General features: G+C 42.5%; 2 long non-coding RNA genes across 2 annotated transcripts in view; both read left to right on the forward strand.

Annotated features, from left to right (window-relative positions):
* Positions 1-1,720: 1,720 nt before the first annotated feature.
* LOC137626053 (uncharacterized) lies at positions 1,721-14,164 on the forward strand. Its single transcript, XR_011040968.1, has 4 exons — positions 1,721-1,928; positions 2,227-2,352; positions 12,793-13,003; positions 14,059-14,164. It is a non-coding gene; the product is annotated as an uncharacterized lncRNA (long non-coding RNA).
* Positions 14,165-17,794: 3,630 nt separating this feature from the next.
* Positions 17,795-18,032, forward strand: part of LOC137626054 (uncharacterized) — a 31,238-nt gene continuing 31,000 nt past the window's right edge. Inside the window, exon 1 of the long non-coding RNA XR_011040969.1 lies at positions 17,795-17,901. This is a non-coding gene — a long non-coding RNA (uncharacterized lncRNA). The remainder of the gene's footprint in view (positions 17,902-18,032) is intronic.

Consider the following 18,032-nt stretch of genomic DNA (forward strand, 5'->3'; position numbering starts at 1 on the left):
CGAGTTGTAATGAATGAACCATCTTGTTGGCTTTCGTAAGGGAAGTTCGTGTGACGCACAAACTCGTGAACTTGTTTGGAAGGCAGGGTTAAGAAAAATAACTGAACAATGTGATAAAATGGATTCCGTGTTTTAAGCGTTTACTTATTTACAACCGAATCTATTCTTCGCAGTCTGGGTAAATTTCTTTGGGTTATTTAAGGTGGCCATAAGAATATAAATGAATTGGTGGGAAGTGGTTCTAAGATAGATGGAATTTAGATATGCAAGTGTAAACTAGGGACAAACTAATTTTCCGTCCTTTTGTTTTTTTATCCAAGTTGATATAAATTATTTTTTATTCAATTGTCCAGTCATTGTAGTTATTTAGTGCATTCAAGGCAACCGTGTTACCCCATACGAATGGGAAAAAGGCACGCTAATAGATGATGGATTTTTCGTATTTCTGTTGTTATACGGATTAGGATGTTAAGGAAACACTTATCATTTCCTTTTCTCAGGAATAACTTGGAGAGAGTCTGGAGCCATTGATAGAGCTAGGTATGTAATGGCAAAGAGTTAAGAAAACAAGATGTAACTACATAATTTACGAAGCAAATTGCGGTACCCATCCTGCCACAGATTTCAGTATTTGAGTCTCCTTTCCTCGAGTTCTATTCATCATTGCTCGGTCGTATGTAAATTCCACGAACCAGGATTCTGTTCATCCTGCCACGGACTAGGTATCTGGACCGTGATAGATTCGGGGGTAACGAATCGGGACAAACTTTGAAACGACTCTGATTGTAATGATCAACAATATTTCTTTTAAGAAAAAGCTTAACCACGGGTAATTTGAGCACTTGAGGACGACGTCAACTTTCTTGGTTTTGTAATTTCCAGAACCCACACAAACTGTCCTGGGAATTTCATATTGCATAATCTCCCTATGTTCGTATAAATATTTCCACGTGAATGAATTTAACTGCTTTGCTTTCGATCCTAGTTTGATATAAAGGCAATGAACAGCGTTTATTCGACATTTTACTTAAGCATGCGATAAAACTTATGGTGGAGCCATACCAAAAATACTTAATTAATTTCCATTTGATTTGTTTTTTGGAACGTTTTCCCAAATTCAAACTTCTAAATTTTGAAAGGCTAATATTGAGATATATCGAAGAAAATTTGTCTTGTGCATCAGCCTCTCTCTCTCTCTCTCTCTCTCTCTCTCTCTCTCTCTCTCTCTCTCTCTCTCTCTCTCTCTCTCTCTCTCTTTGTAAGCGACTTCGGCCATTTCAACAATAAGTAGTGCTCAAAAGGGAGAAATAATAGTAAAAGATCTATATAATTTTGATACTAATTAATAAATACCGGAGAATTGTGTAGTTTTGGTAAAAGTTTCATATCAAATAACTGATGAAAAGGAGTCTCATAATTTGAGATACTGAGAAACCTTTTTGAAGCGCATGACTTATATCAGTGTTAACTTTACGTGGTTTTAGTAATTCGTTCTAAACGAAACTCTTGCTTTGTAGGTCTTACCGTATTTCGAACACAAAAAACACTGTCTCAATATATAATCAATAAACTTTATGGAACTAAGATATCACAACATTTTAGAAGAAAATAGTTTATAATTGAGAACTTAGTAAAAAGTTGGTAATGAAATAATTTAACATTCCGTGAAAATGAGGGTTTTAGATACACTGAATCCTATTAATTTTTTTTTTTCAGGAAGCTCGTGTTCTCGAAGAATCCAGAGCGGACTCACAACCTCTTACAGAAGCATCCAAGGATTTGTGTAGTTATGTTCAAAGGGCTTGTTGCTGTTCAAGTTCAACAGTACAACGTGCAATTATCGGATGGTGATGGCCCAGTTTACTTCTATAGTGTTGTTATCCTGTCAACTTATAATAGATAAACTTTATTCTCTTATCTATGAAAAGGTTAACGTATCATTAGTATACCATTTCATATTAAAATAGCAGCAATCGAAAACTTTTAATTTCATCTTCATTGCTCTTAATAAACTTCTTAATTTTTTTTTTATTTATCAATGTTTTTTTTTTCTTTCATTCAGTGTAAATAGTCACCGTATCTCAACTACCAAGACATATGTTAATAACATGCATTTTAACCAAAAGGCTTTGACTTTGACCACTGTTCAGAGGTATCAATGCTGTCGTTTCCCTGTAGCCTATATTGTGCATGCTGAAATGGATATTAATGTTTTCTTATTTTCAGGGAAGTATGCTCCAGATTCCAGAGTGAAAATCCATATTGTGATCTGAATGTCTATAAAGATATTTTAAGTTACCGAGGTAATTTGTGGTAACCTACTGAATGTTGAGAAGAAACTAAATGATTTTTGTAAGTATAATGTTGACAGTTTAATTGAATTGTATTCCTGGTAGGCTAGTCTTAATTTTTGTTCTGCTAGACACTTGTTGGCAGGAAAAACGGATTTTGAGCGAAGCGAAAAATCTATTTTTGGGCGAGTTATCCATGAAGTCCTGATGGAAGGTTCCTATAGTAGCTTCCTAAGGGTATATATGACTACAGTGGATATTCCCTGAGAATTAAACCAAAGGTTATCACAGAATTCTAATTTCTGGCGCGAGTACCCTAAAGGTTTCCCTTTAGGATATCGTATATCAACAGGGGACGTATGCTTTGACACGCCACAAGGCTATCTGCACCCCTCACAGCGTTTACGCTTCGAGGGGGAAAGGTGGCGAGATAACTGAGGAGCCGTTCCAAAGTTATCCTCCGTTACTGCTACGGTACCTCGCGACGTAAACAAACGGCAGCCATAGCTGTCTGCCATACCAAAATCTAGCGATCTACCAGCCTCCACGATACAGTATAGCAGGGAGGGGCCTGGCAGGCTGAACTGGAACAGTAGGGCGGGTCCATCAGGATGTCATGGCTATCTCACCCAAAAATAGATTTTTCGCTTTGCTCAAAATCCGTTTTTTGGGCTCAAGCCATGACGTCCTGATAGAAGTGTACCAGAGAATTAGTGTATCGGGGTTTTTCCCCATTTCAAGTGCCTTCTACTTCATATTACTTTGGTCTGGTGACCATAGAGACCGTGACATCTCTGTTATATGTCACTACTAGTGGCATAACAATGACATGGCTTCCTGCCCCCCTGGCAGGGAGGTCCTGTTTGGACAAAAGGAATATCTCTAAGTTCCCTAATGAAGATAAACTCACCTGGATGCAAAGATCGTGTCTGTCTCGTGGACAGATCAGAAGGTAATATTTATGTAGGAACAATATTTCACTGATTGGTGAGCATATTTCAGACAGGAGATTTATTATACATAATATAACAATGAGATTAGTGGCAAAGAAAACAGTAACAGCAATTTATTTTCATATGGAAAAGGCGAAATAAGATGCATATGGTAAATAAAATATCTATTTTATTCAAGAAATTGCAAAATTAAAGTAAGGTAATTATTTACAATAATATAAATGAATAATGGACATAGGTTATGAGTTGACAGACGATAGTGTGGAATCTGAAAGGGAAAAAATTATTGCCTTTATACACAAGTTCCGGGAGGAATGAAAGTCTGTTTTAAAATCACTATACACTTCATGTCAAGGAACATATGACACACGTGTGAGAATATGTCACTTTACCTTGGGGAAGAACAGTCCAAATGTGACACTGTCACCTGAAATCACTGTATCGCACTAGGGTCAATACAGGCACCCGTTGAGTTAGTCCCGAAATATAACTGTTCTACGCAGCACTAAACGGCAAGTTTCATTACACTATCTGCTGCTACCACGAATCCCTTGATTTCGTGCACCTGCTTCGCAGAGTGTCTGAAGAACACTCTAGATGATTTCCAGCCTGTGAATGATCGGAGGCTTTCGAAATCCATTCCTTGGAAGAAATTCAGGGAATAGGCGACTTTCCTAGGATCATGACCTGCGGGTGTACTGTCAGGATCCGCTCTGCGAATAAAGTAGGTGATTTTCGCCATTAGTTGTTTAAGTGACAGGTCGCTACCCAATGTTTCTCCTTTAACAAGTTGTCCTCCGCCAAAGTCTGAAGTTCTTCGAAGATAAACCTTGAGACTCTCCACTGGGCATAGACATCTTCCTTCAGAGGGCAGATTCTCCAGGGTCCCTATCTCTTGGTGGGGGAGTTCGTTTTTGGCGAGAAACGTAGGGTCAGGGAAGAGGGTAAGTTCCCCTGTTTTGGCGAACTGTATCTGGCCCTCCTCTCTTGATAATGCCACTATTTCACTGACTCGAGCTCCCGATGCGAGAGCAAAAATGAAAATTACTTTTTAAGTAGTCTTTCAGAGGGCAAGATTTGTTGTCCAAGTTAGAGGCAAAATTAAACCCCTTATCCAGAGACCAGGTGATGGGTCTCGGTGGAGGTGCAGGACGGAGTCTAGCACATGCCTTCGGGAGTTTGTTAAAGATCCCGTTGGACAAATCTATTTGGAAGGCGTACAGTAGTGGTCTAGTCAAGGTCGATTTACAAGTGGAAATCATATTGGCTGCCAAGCCTTGTCCATGAAGGTGAATAAAGAAGGACATGCAAAAATCTACTGAGATTTCTGTAGGATTTTTTGCCTTGACAAAGGACACCTATTTCTTCCAGGATGATTCGTATTGCCTTCTGGTAGACTTTTTGTATTCCTCTAGGAAGTCTATACTTTTCTTCGGGATACCAAACCCTTTCTTAACGGCTAGGGATAGAAAATCATGAGATTAGACTTTCTTTGATGAATCGAAGATGGTCGACTTCTGGACCTGTTGGGAGAGAACTGGGCCCGGCAGAGGGATCAGCTTGGGCTGTAGCTCCAGAACTATGGGAAACCAGTTGCTCCGGGGCCACTTGGGAGCCACTAGGGCTGCTGTTCCCTTGAAAGTTCTCAGCTTGGAGAGAACTTTCAGCAGAAGGTTGGGTGGAGGGAACAGGTAAATCTTGGACCATCTGTTCCAGTCCAGGGACATGGCGTCCACTGATTCTTCCTTGGGGTCCTCGTAAGGGGCCACATAACGAGGAAGTTGTTTGTTGTTGCTTGTCGCGAAGAGATCGATCTGTAGTTCCGGGACTTGATGAGAGATGGAGAATGATCATGCATCCAGGGACCATTTCGACTCGATGGGGCTTGTCCTCGATAGAGCGTCCGCCGTCACATTGCGGAATCCTTGTAGGTGAACTGCAGACAAGTGCCATTTCTTTCTGTCCGCCAGGCGGAAGATGGGTAATAGCACTTGGTTTAGGTGGGGCGATCTCGAGCCCTGATGGTTGAGACATCAAACTACTACAGAGCTGTCCAGAGTTAGACGAATGTGTATCGAAGGACGCGGAGATAATTTCTTCAGAGTGAGAAGAACCGCCATGGCCTCTAAGATGATATGAAACTTCTTGAACAGGGGAGACCATGTTCCTTGAACTTGTCGTTGATGGGAGTGACCCCCCCAACCCTCCAGAGAAGCGTCCGTGTGGATGTTGATCGACGAAGGTGGAGGTTGAAGAGGGATGGATCTTTTCAAGGTCCTTGCTTCTGACTACGGTCTTAGAAGTGAACGAAGCCTGTTCGGTAGGGGTCTTTTGAGATCTCTTCGGGCAAGGGATGCGTTTCGTCTCCAGACTCCTGAGGCATCCTTTAGCTGTGCTCGTAGCACTGGGTTTGTCACCGAGGCGAACTGTAGGGAGCCAAATACTTGCTCCTGCTGTCGTCTTGAGATCCGTTTGGATTTGAGAAGTCTTTTGACACCCGGTTATTTCCTTCCTTTTCTTCAGTGGGATGGAAAGGCGGTGTGACTGAAAATTCCAGTGGATTCCCAACCATTGGAACTCCTGAGCTGGAGAGAGGCGAGATGACTTGGTGTTTATTTTGAAACCCAGATGTTCCAGGAACTGGGTCACCTTTCTGCAGGCTCGCAAACAGTCTTCTGGTGATGTCGACCAGACCAGCCAATCATCGAGGTAGGCCATCACCTGGATGCCCTGGAGGCGTAGCTGGTGGACGATTGTGTCTGCTAGCTTGGTGAACATTCTTGGAGCCACTTTGAGCCCGAAGGGCATGGCCCTGAAGGCGTAGCTGCTTCTGTGGAGCCTGAATCCTAGGTAGGATGAAGCGTGGTGGTTCATTGGGATGTGCCAATAGGCGTCCGCCAGGTCTATTGAAACAGTGTAGGCCTTGTGAGGCAGTAGGGCTCTTATCTGTTGAAGAGTCAGCATCCTAAATTTGTTGTTCACCATGAACTTGAGGGGGGAAAAGTCGAGAATGACTCTGAGCATGTCTGAGTCTTTCTTGGGAACACAAAACTGTCTTCCCTGGAACATGGTAGACTTTACCCTCTTGATTACCTTCTTGTTCAAGAGTTCTAGGACATATTCTTCCAAGAAAGTGGCTGAGTCTTCCTCCCACCGGAAGCACTTCTGGTTTCCCGAGGGTTTGCCCCCTCGGCCGCTAGCTCCCCTCCCTCCCCTGCCCCTGGAGGGACGGCGAGAGGAGTCTCTGCCAGAGCCTCTACCTCTGGGACGAAAGGTAGTGGATTGTCGCTCGTAGGCAGTAGTGAAGACCGGTGATTGCGACACCACCGGCTGGGGGACCAACTGAAGGGTCTGTCGTGGCTGTGCCACTACTTGGGGAGTAGCGGGAGCCGGAAACTGGCGTTTTGGTTGGCGCTGCTGGGGCCTAGGTTTGGATGATTTCCTCTTAGGCTGTAGGCCTTCATCCTGAGAGGACTTTCTTTTGCGGGACATGCCCCACTTACTGAGAAGGTTCCGGTTCTCAGTGGCGGCTTTGTCCACAATCTCTTTCACCAGAGCCGACGGGAAGAGATTCTTGCCCCAGATGTTGGAGGAGATTAGTTTTCGGGGTTCGTGTTTTACTGCCGCTTTGGCAAACACGAACTCTCTACAGGCTCTCCGGGCCTTAATGAAGCTCTATAAGTCCTTCATCATGGTCACTAGGTGGGTCTTGGCGAGAACCATATATAGGTCTGGGACCCTAACATCCCCGGCCATAACTTCAAGTTGAACCTGATGGGATAGGGAGGCGGCTAGCCTCTCCTTGGTGTCCTGCTCCCGACGAATAAGGTGGTCATTCAGCTTGGGAAGATCTTCGTTAAACTGACGACCAGCGATGTCAGGCTCCAGTTTCCCAACCGTAAAGGTAAACTGGATGTCTTTCCAGAATCTATTGTCGGGGGGAAGGGCGAGGGAGAGAGGCCTACACTCCTCCAGGGTAGGGCAGGGCTTTCCTTCCTCCACCACCTTGATGACCGCATGGAAGGCCTTCTCCACAAAGGGAAAGTTCGTGGTACAGGGAGCAAGAAAGGACAGGTGTTTCTTGCTCAATGCCGGCATCTTTGAGTTGGTGAAACCTCGGCTCTTGAGGCAGTCGGCCGGCATGGCTTTGGCTTTTTAGTGATCGAACACGATTACTTCTTTGGGTTTGGTCTCCTCCTTGGAGGCCGGCTCGGACCTGAGTCGGACTTAACAGTCCGGATAAGCCTCGAAGTTGGGGAAGAATTCCACTTCTTCTAGGGGGATGGTGCCCAGCTGGTCATTAATAAAGATTTTGCCAGTTGTAACTGGCATATGCTCGGCATACCTCCAGGGGTTAGACTCCAAGCAGGGGGGGAAGATCCTTAACCGAGATCTTTTTTGGTTGCTTCCAACCTATGAAATGGCGTTTGGGCTCCTCTTGGTTCCTATGGAGCCTTTCGTCCATCAGTGCCACCAGCGCCTGGATTGCATCTTCAGTGGCTGGTAGCACGGGCAGCGAGGCGGCAGAGGTAGAGGGGACTGGCTCCTCGACCACGAGAGGAGCTACCGAAGATGCTTGGGCGACCTCGCCCTCTGAATCAGGGAACTCCACCTGATCCTCATCTTCCTCCAGGTCCTCGCCCATGAGGGTCCTCTCGGTGTTGTCGGACACTTACGACATCTTCTCGACCTCGTCTAGGTGACATTTTCGGAGCGCGGCCGAAACGTCGGGTTCAATCACAAGTTGAACACAGGGAATCTCATCCCGGGGGATCACAGAATCTGCTGAAGCTCTTAGGAAAAGCAGCGCCCTCATCTTCTCATCGAGGAGATAAGGCCCGGTGGCGTTCTTTTGGAAACCACACACCCACCTGTGCAGTTTCTTTCGAGCGTTGTCCCTGGCTTCCGCAGACGGGGGGTTATCGAACGCCTCATCAAGAAGGCCTTTGCAGATGGAACAGGGCTGCGGATTCCAATACTCTAGATTCCTTTTCTTTGCTGCACATGGGGCGTGGGTCCGGCACGCCAGATGCCCGTAGAAGTCCGGGGGGCGAACTCCGCAGAAGGAGCTCTCGCACTTCATGTACTCCTCCAGTAAAAGAAAGAGACATTGAGTACATGGAAGGCATAAGCTACGACTTACATTAATCTTAAAGAAAGATTTATGTAGATACTTATAAACTATAAAATTAATTTCATTACGAGCTCAGGATAGGTGAGCTAGAAAGGAAGTAGGAAGACACATACTTGTGAGTCCCGTCCAGCCAATTACCAGGATCTTTCCTGTAGTCAATACCTTAGGACCTATAGAGTTCTAAGGGAGGGAAGAGCATCCAGTTGGGTGAGCCAAGCATAGGCTTCCATTACCAGGAATTGATTACAGAGGTGAAGACCTGAGGTCATTCAGATCCAAGGGAGAAAGAGGGGGGAAAATAGGATAAACCCCCTTCTTTTGGGATTAGTCCCGGCAAGAGACTGCACTAAGAGGTACAGAGTATGCTGGCAAGTTTTACTGTACAACCGTATACAATAGTCGCCGTTTAAAGGTATGAAATACCAGAGAAAGAGCGGCTAGACCATCTGGCTACATGATAGTGACTGCCGGCATAGGTCCGGCAGCTGAAGGATGGCTGCTTGTCGGTCGTAGGCCGCGGCTAGTAATGCCGGCAGACCGACGGCAGGCCGGAGGCCTGTCTGGCGTGGTGAATCCATCCATGTCCACGCGTTAAGCGGCAGCGAGATAGGAAACACTAGAGAAAAAGGCGATCGCCGGCAGACCTGGCGGAAGAGCACAGCTAATCCCACCACTCTCCCCAGAGGAGGAGTTGTAGGACAGCGGACAGAGGTGTGAAGGCAAGCCAACACAAAGGGATAGAGTGGGGAGGGGGATAGGGGTCCTTAGAGAGAGTAGAAGGGGTGGTTACAACCCTTACACTCCCAAGGGGTGGGGGATTCTGTTGGGTGCCAGCCCGACTGGGCAGTAGAGAACGCTCTCTAGCCCAGGGAGGGCTAGCTCAGATCAGGTAAAGCACTAGTGTACTGTCCTAAACTATAATAAAGCAGAATCCCCCAAGGCTTAACCTAAACCAGGAAAACCATTCTCTTAGGTTAGGGAGGGCCGGAGAAGGACAAATCGCTAGGCTGCAGGGAGGAAGGAACGTGTCCCAATCAAGTGCAGTCTAAGGGGAAAGGCATAGCCTTTCCACCTTCAGCCCCGGTCAAAACCTTAAAGAGAAGACTTTCTCTTAAGGTGGGTCAAAACCTTAAAGAGAAGACTTTCTCTCAAGGTGGACTGGGGTGAACGATAGGTACTCTGGGGTTCTGTCCGATCTCACGCCATGAACAATGGCAGGGAGGAGGGAAGAACAGCCTAGCCTAACCTACTCTAATTCAATTCTGGGTAAGATAGCTAGGGTAAGCATAGCTACCCAGAGGGGGGTTACCCGCAGGTAATAGGGGAGATAAGGAAGCATACAAGGGCCCCAACGTTGGGTTCGGGGAGTGCATCTATGAAGGACCACGCCTGATCCCTTGTATGGTCCCTAGAAGGCGAAAATACGTGTGCAACACTGAATCTTGTATGTAAAAATGCCTATATCTTCATTTAAACTAATCACTAGGAACACTTAAGAACACTTATTATATCATGCAGGAAGTAAACATGAACACTAGGCATCGGGCCTAGGGAAAGGCTAGTAGGCTAGCATGGGGGTCGGCTAACTGATTTTGCCGAAGAATACTATTGGCATAATATAACTAATTCCTAGCTATGAAGACTAAATAACTAATAAAATTAAATTAGTTATGAAACCGGGAGGGCTGTTCTGGCTAACTAGCTAAAGTATGCGAAGTAAACAGCAGCGTCCTAACATGACGCCTCCGGTCAAGGCACAGCTCTGCCACAAAATACAAGATTTAAGGATAAAAAATCGTTACTTTACGGCCAGAGCTTATTTAAACAATACAAGAACATGGTACTCAACTTTCCAGAAGGTGAGGCTGAAGGTTGCGACATGGACGACAAAAATCGATCACTGGGAAAAAAACAAACTTAGATCGCTACAAGGAAAGGAATCAGGACGGACGTGACGTCACACAGTATGGCGGATGGCTATGGCTGCCGTTTGTTTACGTCGCGAGGTACCGTAGCAGCGACGTAGGTGGATAACTTTGGAATGGCTCCTCAGGTATCTCGCCACCTTTCCCCCTCGAAGCGTAAACGCTGTGTGGGGTGCAGATAGCCATGTGGCGTGTCAAAGCATACGTCCCATGTTGATATACGATATCCTAAAGGGAAACCTTATGGGTACTCGCGCCAGAAGTTAGAATTCTGTGATAACCTTTGGTTTAATTCTCTGGGAATAACCACTGTAGTCATATATACCCTCAGGAAGCTACTATAGGAACCTTCCATCAGGACGTCATGGCTTGAGCCCAAAAATTTATCTATGAATTCTTTCGTTAATAGTTTTTTTCCATGCTACTATACTCAATTTTTTTTTAATGAGTCGCAGTTGCACCGACTCGCAGCGGTGCCCTTTTAGCTCGGAAAAGTTTCCTGCTATCTGATTGGATAGAATTATCTTGTCCAACCAATCAGCGATCAGGAAACTTTTCCGAGCTAAAAGGACACAGCTGCTAGTCTGTGTAAATCTGCCTCGCTAAAAAGAATTAACTATAGATATCAAAATAAGGCATAATTGATACACCACAAAACATTAATGAACTTTATATGGATATGATGATAGTAATGTGAAAATCTACTTTTGCTTTTAATATAAAATAATACTGACTTTTGGACAGTGTCATTATTGTAGTAACTAAAATGTATTTGGCTTTCATTCCTTTGTTTCATAAACATTGGAGTTTGTTAATGTCAAAAAATCTTTTTGGGCCATCTTTGAGCAAATGTGTGTTCCAAATTTATATTTACATTGTTAAAATAATTAGTTGGACTGAAAACTTTTATGTAATTATACTAGCTTTATTTTTAGAAGATGCCGTCAGGATTACCTTAAAATGCATAGTAGTGATATATTCTATATAAAGAGAATTTAAAAAAATCTTGCAAAAACTTTAATTTTGTTACCTAAAGCTGTGATATAACTCTTATTTTGGGTTCCACTGTGCACATCATATTGATGTCTGACAACATTTCCTAATAAGAATGTCTAATGCTAGTGTAGCTTGTATCATTCTACGGATTTTGGTGGAAAAAGGTGAAAAATACATTATTATAAACTTTGGGATACAATAAAGGTGCCGCAAGACCTAATACCCCACCTCACCTAACCTGACCTAACCTAACCTAGTACTTCCCAGCTCGCAAATAGTCCGGGGGACAAGGCCCCTGAACCCCCTTTCCCAGGTCACAGACCTAGCTGGGAGCAGAACCCCCTACCCAAGTCACAGACCTAGCTGGGGGCAGAACCTCCTACCCAAGTCACAGACCTAGTTTGGGGCGGACCCCCCTACCCAAGTCACAGAATTAGCTGTTGAGCAGAACCCCCTACCCAAGTCACAGACTTAGCTGTTGAGCAGAACCCCCTACCCAAGTCACAGACCCAGCTGGGAGCAGAACCCCCTACCCAAGTCACAGACTTAGCTGTTGAGCAGAACCCCCTACCCAAGTCACAGACCCAGCTGGGAGCAGAACCCCCTACCCAAGTCACAGACCCAGCTTGGGGTGGACCCCCTTACCCAGGTCACAGACCTAGCTGCGGGCAGACGCCCCCCTACCCAGGTCTCATGAAAGAACAGGAGTGAATCGTTGAATGTCAAAAAATAAATGGAGAATATCTTGGGAGCATAGATGCTAATATTTTGTGGAATTTTCCATGAATATATTGTGTTAGAAAATAATGTAAAAAGAAAAATCCAGTTTAGCTATTGTTTATTGATTCCCCAATAAATTTTCTCTATCCAAAACTTGGGTAGGATACAAGCTAGACTTGGTAGGAACAAGAAGTACAGTATGGGTAGGCTACAGGCTACACTAGCACCGAATGCCTGGTAATACACATCTAAAGATTAACCCTCATCAATCGGTGGGCTTAAAGTACCTTTGTATTTCCAAGTGAAACCTCATGGTTTTTACCTAACTTGACTAGGGTGCTGAAATATCCCAAATCCATAAAACCAGTCCAACTAATAACGAATAATCTAGGATAAAATTATGAATGATAGTCTGAATTTAAGGGTACAGTATCAGTATTATAATCTCGATTACACCCTACACTATTGTGAAATTGTAAGAATTGGTCCTAATTCTAGTAGCTAGAGGAGACAGAATATGCATAGAAAGGGGTAAAATTTGCTAACAGGTGTGAATATCCTATGGTATCAGACATGTTTATAAAATTTTTGAGGTCAAAAGAGTGAAAGACTTAAGTGGACTGAGGAATTAAGAGTTAAAACTGTAGAGTTTATATAAAGGGCAGTATGTATATTTTATCAAATATTTTAGAAAATGTCTTTCTTTTAACTATAGTACTGTATTTACATAAAAATTTTGGTGAATGTATTATGAGTAATCTATCTCTCCCTAGGAATTTGGGGTACTTTGGTAGGAGCAGCCATCTGAAACTCATTTCGGCATAAGCAACCAGAAATTGCCATTCATCATAATCTTGTCAACTAATCTTTAAATGGGATGTCTTTTTCTGGTAGTCTTTTCAACGGTGACATCATGAAATTTTCCATCTGCTTGTGTAATGACATGAAACCAGGATTTTCTTGGATACTGTTGAAAGAAAAAAGGTTAGTCTGGCTCATTTTCATTTTTACTAATACTGTACAGGTATACTAAAAAAAAAAAATGACAGACCAGAAGAATTTGGTGTTAAGGATTTGGTCTTGCATTGCTAGTTTAAGTATTAAATACTGTGTCACTATTCCTAGTTAGTGGTGATTAGCTTTTATTATTCAGTAGTGATGAGCCCATTTGTTTTTAATAGAAATTAAAGTAGCTAAATTTGATATCTAGTAAGCCATGTTTCCATGGCAATTTAAAGTACAAAGCACAGTATTGCAATTACTAAAATACTTTTAAAATGCAGAATAAGAACTTATCAGTGCTAGGTATGTTTATTTTAATGATACTTTTATTCTGTCTGTATATTTATATTTTAGGTATTTGTTTCCCATTTGCATGTTTAATCATCACAATTTAATTATTAAGACATTTTGCATGGTTATCTTGTAATAACTTTTGATAGGTAACCCTTTTTATTTATCGCACTCAGCATTTTATGGAAAATCAACTGTACCACACATGACATCCTTTACTGTTCAGGTACTATGTCGTATTGTCCAAATCCATAGGTACTGTGTGTGTTTTCCACTACAACTATGGAATAGTCTTCCTGGGTGTGCCCTGAACATTACTGATTAAATAGTTTATAGTTACTTAAAACTTGATGCTTTCCAAATTTAGATGCGATATACTAGCAATGGCAGTATTTCTGCATGATTTTGCTTAGTAAGTTCTTACCTTATTTTGATTTGTCTAAATATCCCATGTACTGATTTGACTAGGTATATATGTCTATAACAATAATAGACAAAGACAATGTCAAATTTTACATCTATGACAATATGACCAAAGTTTGATAAATAATTTCAGCTGGCTGCATGCAGATGAAGGTATACCTTGACTTGGAAATTAGTTATCTCGGTTTGATAACTTTGGGCAGATCTTCTAAAAAGAGTTCATACTGTACTATGAAAAATTATTTATCCATGCATAACCTACTGCATATTTCTACAAATCTTGCTGCTTGTGATTAATTTAAGATTCTTTCTTTTTTCTCCAGCTCCCAAGTTGTTCTTATCTTGACTACTGTTCCGAAATCCAGAGCTTAAAAAAAACAGAGTAACTCTACAATTCACATGATTATTAACAGTAGGATAAATTCTACGGTAAGTTTATATACATGTAGCTTTCATTGTAAAAGGAATTTGAAATATGGTTCGTTCCAACTCTAAAAAAAACCAATTCATCCTTTTTGGTTTGTTATAACTCGGGAAAACCCTTTCGTCCTTTTTCGATTGTTCCAACTCAAAAAAGAAAGAAAAGCCTTTCGCCCTTTTTTGTTTGTTCAAATCAAAAAAAACCTTTTCGTCCTTTAATCAGAAGTATGGCTTAAGCACTTAAAATTGCAAACGAGGTACAGTATAGTTAAACTAGTGGCTAGTGGTGTGTCAAAGCTTCACGCACTGGGTCTTCTTGATTTCTGCTCCAAGCAGTAAATGCTTCCATGTGCTCCTGCCCTTTCTGATTCTGGCTAATAATTTCTTTAATTTCTTTGCTGTGTGAATGTTACCAAAATAGATATTGCAAAATAAGATTAATGTTGAAGGTTGCTGGTGACCCTCCTGTATGTTTGCTTTGCAAAGGCATGACTGTTTGCAGTAATTACTGTAGCGACAGCTGTTCTTTGCCACCCTTGCAGTGGGAAGAGATTACAGTACAATGAAAAAAAAAAAGTGATAAGGAGGATTATTTACGGTCGGCTTTGAGAAAAAGTCTAGTACCAGTATCTTTTATTATTTCTTTTCAGGCTTAGCCTTTGGTAAGTGCATGTGTGGGGAGGAGACATTGGATCACATCTTGGTGGGGGCACAGTAGTACCCCCTTCCACCTAGTGAATGGAGTAATACTTTGCTTTTTGGCATTTGTTAACCTGTAACATTGCAGACTGATGATGACTACTGTCATCTGCCATGGACATTATTGGTAGTATGTCTGTAGAAAAGCAGAGTGAGGGTTAGGCAACCACTGGTACTCGAAAGTCAAATCTCTTGTTGATGCCCCCAACTCCTGTGACATCTGTGACTGTGAGGGAGGATGATTTTCCAGCTATGGATTCTACAGAGGTTCCTGTTTCTGTTGATATCAGTGTGACATCTTCCTCCTCAATTGTATGCCCAGACCTCAACTGGGATCAAGATGTGATGAAGATTGGTAAGGGAAGAAAGTATAGTTGCTACTCCTCCTCAGTTATTCTTCCTCATTCTGTTCCTCATCTCATTCTGATGCTGCTACTTCTAATTTGAAGAGGAAAAAGTAGCTCATGAGCAATCTCTCAAAATTTGATAGATACAGTGTGTTACCAGCTACTAACCCTGCAAGGAAAGGTAGCTAGGCTTGGGTAATGGACCCCAGGCTCCTTCTATCAGGCCAAGCACTGGTAGTACCACTCATATACACTGACGGTTGGGTGGTTGTGAACCATCACCCACTCTCCTCATTTGAGGACATAGTCTATCACTTGTTCTCAAGATACTCGGGTGTCTTGATTTTCTGTCTTCTGCACATGTGAATGTGAATAAGTGGTGAAGGGAGCCAATGAATGGTCTCCATGCTGGGATGAGTGATAGGACATCCCATCATTGTACTCTTTATTGGAAAGACAATCCTTGGGCTCGTGACAGCTGGCTATCTTTGTCCTCATTACACTCTGGCTAGGGGAGAAGGATCCTATGTGCACGAGCAGTCGGGAGTGTGATTGCCTAGCTGTTTTCCATGCCCTTGTAGGGAGTTTCCTAAGGACATGTACAATTGGGTAGAAGACCAGTTAACCACTGAGGACCGCTTCTGACGATGCATGAGTATAGAAAAGGCTCCTTTCTACAAATCTTGCTGCTTGTGATTAATTGAAGATTCTTTCTTTTTTCTCCAGCTCCCAAGTTGTTCTTATCTTGACTACTGTTCCGAAATCCAGAGCTTAAAAAAACAGAGTAACTCTACAATTCACATGATTATTAACAGTAGGATAAATTCTACGGTAAGTTTATATACATTTAGCTTTCATTGTAAAAGGAATTTGAAATATGGTTCGTTCCAACTCTAAAAAAAACCAATTCATTCTTTTTGGTTTGTTATAACTCGGGAAAACCCTTTCGTCCTTTTTCGATTGTTCCAACTCAAAAAAGAAAGAAAAACCTTTCGCCCTTTTTTGCTTATTCAACTCAAAAAAAACCTTTTCGTCCTTTAATCAGAAGTATTGCTTAAGCACTTAAAATTGCAAACGAGGTACAGTATAGTTGAACTAGTGGCTAGTGGTGTGTCAAAGCTTCACGCACTGGGTCTTCTTGATTTCTGCTCCAAGCAGTAAATGCTTCCTTGTGCTCCTGCCCTTTCTGATTCTGGCTAATAATTTCTTTAATTTCTTTGCTGTGTGAATGTTACCAAAATAGATATTGCAAAATAAGATTAATGTTGAAGGTTGCTGGTGACCCTCCTGTATGTTTTCTTTGCAAAGGCATGACTGTTTGCAGTAATTACTGTAGCGACAGCTGTTCTTTGCCACCCTTGCAGTGGGAAGAGATTACAGTACAATGAAAAAAAAAAAAGTGATAAGGAGGATTATTTACGGTCAGCTTTGAGAAAAAGTCTAGTACCAGTCTCTTTTATTATTTCTTTTCAGGCTTAGCCTTTGGTAAGTGCATGTGTGGGGAGGAGACATTGGATCACATCTTGGTGGGGGCAGTAGTACCCCCTTCCACCTAGTGAATGGAGTAATACTTTGCTTTTTGCCATTTGTTAACCTGTAACATTGCAGACTGATGATGACTACTGTCATCTGCCATGGACATTATTGGTAGTATGTCTGTAGAGAAGCAGAGTGAGGGTTAGACAACCACTGGTACTCGAAAGTCAAATCTCTTGTTGATGCCCCCAACTCCTGTGACATCTGTGACTGTGAGGGAGGATGATTTTCCAGCTATGGATTCTACAGAGGTTCCTGTTTCTGTTGATATCAGTGTGACATCTTCCTCCTCAATTGTATGCCCAGACCTCAACTGGGATCAAGATGTGATGAAGATTGGTAAGGGAAGAAAGTATAGTTGCTACTCCTCCTCAGAGTTATTCTTCCTCATTCTGTTCCTCATCTCATTCTGATGCTGCTACTTCTAATTTGAAGAGGAAAAAGTAGCTCATGAGCAATCTCTCAAAATTTGATAGATACAGTGTGTTACCAGCTACTAACCCTGCAAGGAAAGGTAGCTAGGCTTGGGTAATGGACCTCAGGCTCCTTCTATCAGGCCAAGCACTGGTAGTACCACTCATATACACTGACGGTTGGGTGGTTGTGAACCATCAACCACTCTCCTCATTTGAGGATATAGTCTATCACTTGTTCTCAAGATACTCGGGTGTCTTGATTTTCTGTCTTCTGCACATGTGAATGTGAATAAGTGGTGAAGGGAGCCAATGAATGGTCTCCATGCTGGGATGAGTGATAGGACATCCCATCACTGTACTCTTTATTGGAAAGACAATCCTTGGGCTCGTGACAGCTGGCTATCTTTGTCCTCATTACACTCTGGCTAGGGGAGAAGGATCCTATGTGCACGAGCAGTCGGGAGTGTGATTGCCTAGCTGTTTTCCATGCCCTTGTAGGGAGTTTCCTAAGGACATGTACAATTGGGTAGAAGACCAGTTCACCACTGAGGACCGCTTCTGATGATGCATGAGTATAGAAAAGGCACCTTTCTACAAATCTTGCTGCTTGTGATTAATTGAAGATTCTTTCTTTTTTCTCCAGCTCCCAAGTTGTTCTTATCTTGACTACTGTTCCGAAATCCAGAGCTTAAAAAAACAGAGTAACTCTACAATTCACATGATTATTAACAGTAGGATAAATTCTACGGTAAGTTTATATACATGTAGCTTTCATTGTAAAAGGAATTTGAAATATGGTTCGTTCCAACTCTAAAAAAACCAATTCATCCTTTTTGGTTTGTTATAACCCGGGAAAACCCTTTCGTCCTTTTTCGATTG

Source organism: Palaemon carinicauda, chromosome 33, assembly GCF_036898095.1.
Source record: "Palaemon carinicauda isolate YSFRI2023 chromosome 33, ASM3689809v2, whole genome shotgun sequence".
Taxonomy (NCBI): domain Eukaryota; kingdom Metazoa; phylum Arthropoda; class Malacostraca; order Decapoda; family Palaemonidae; genus Palaemon; species Palaemon carinicauda.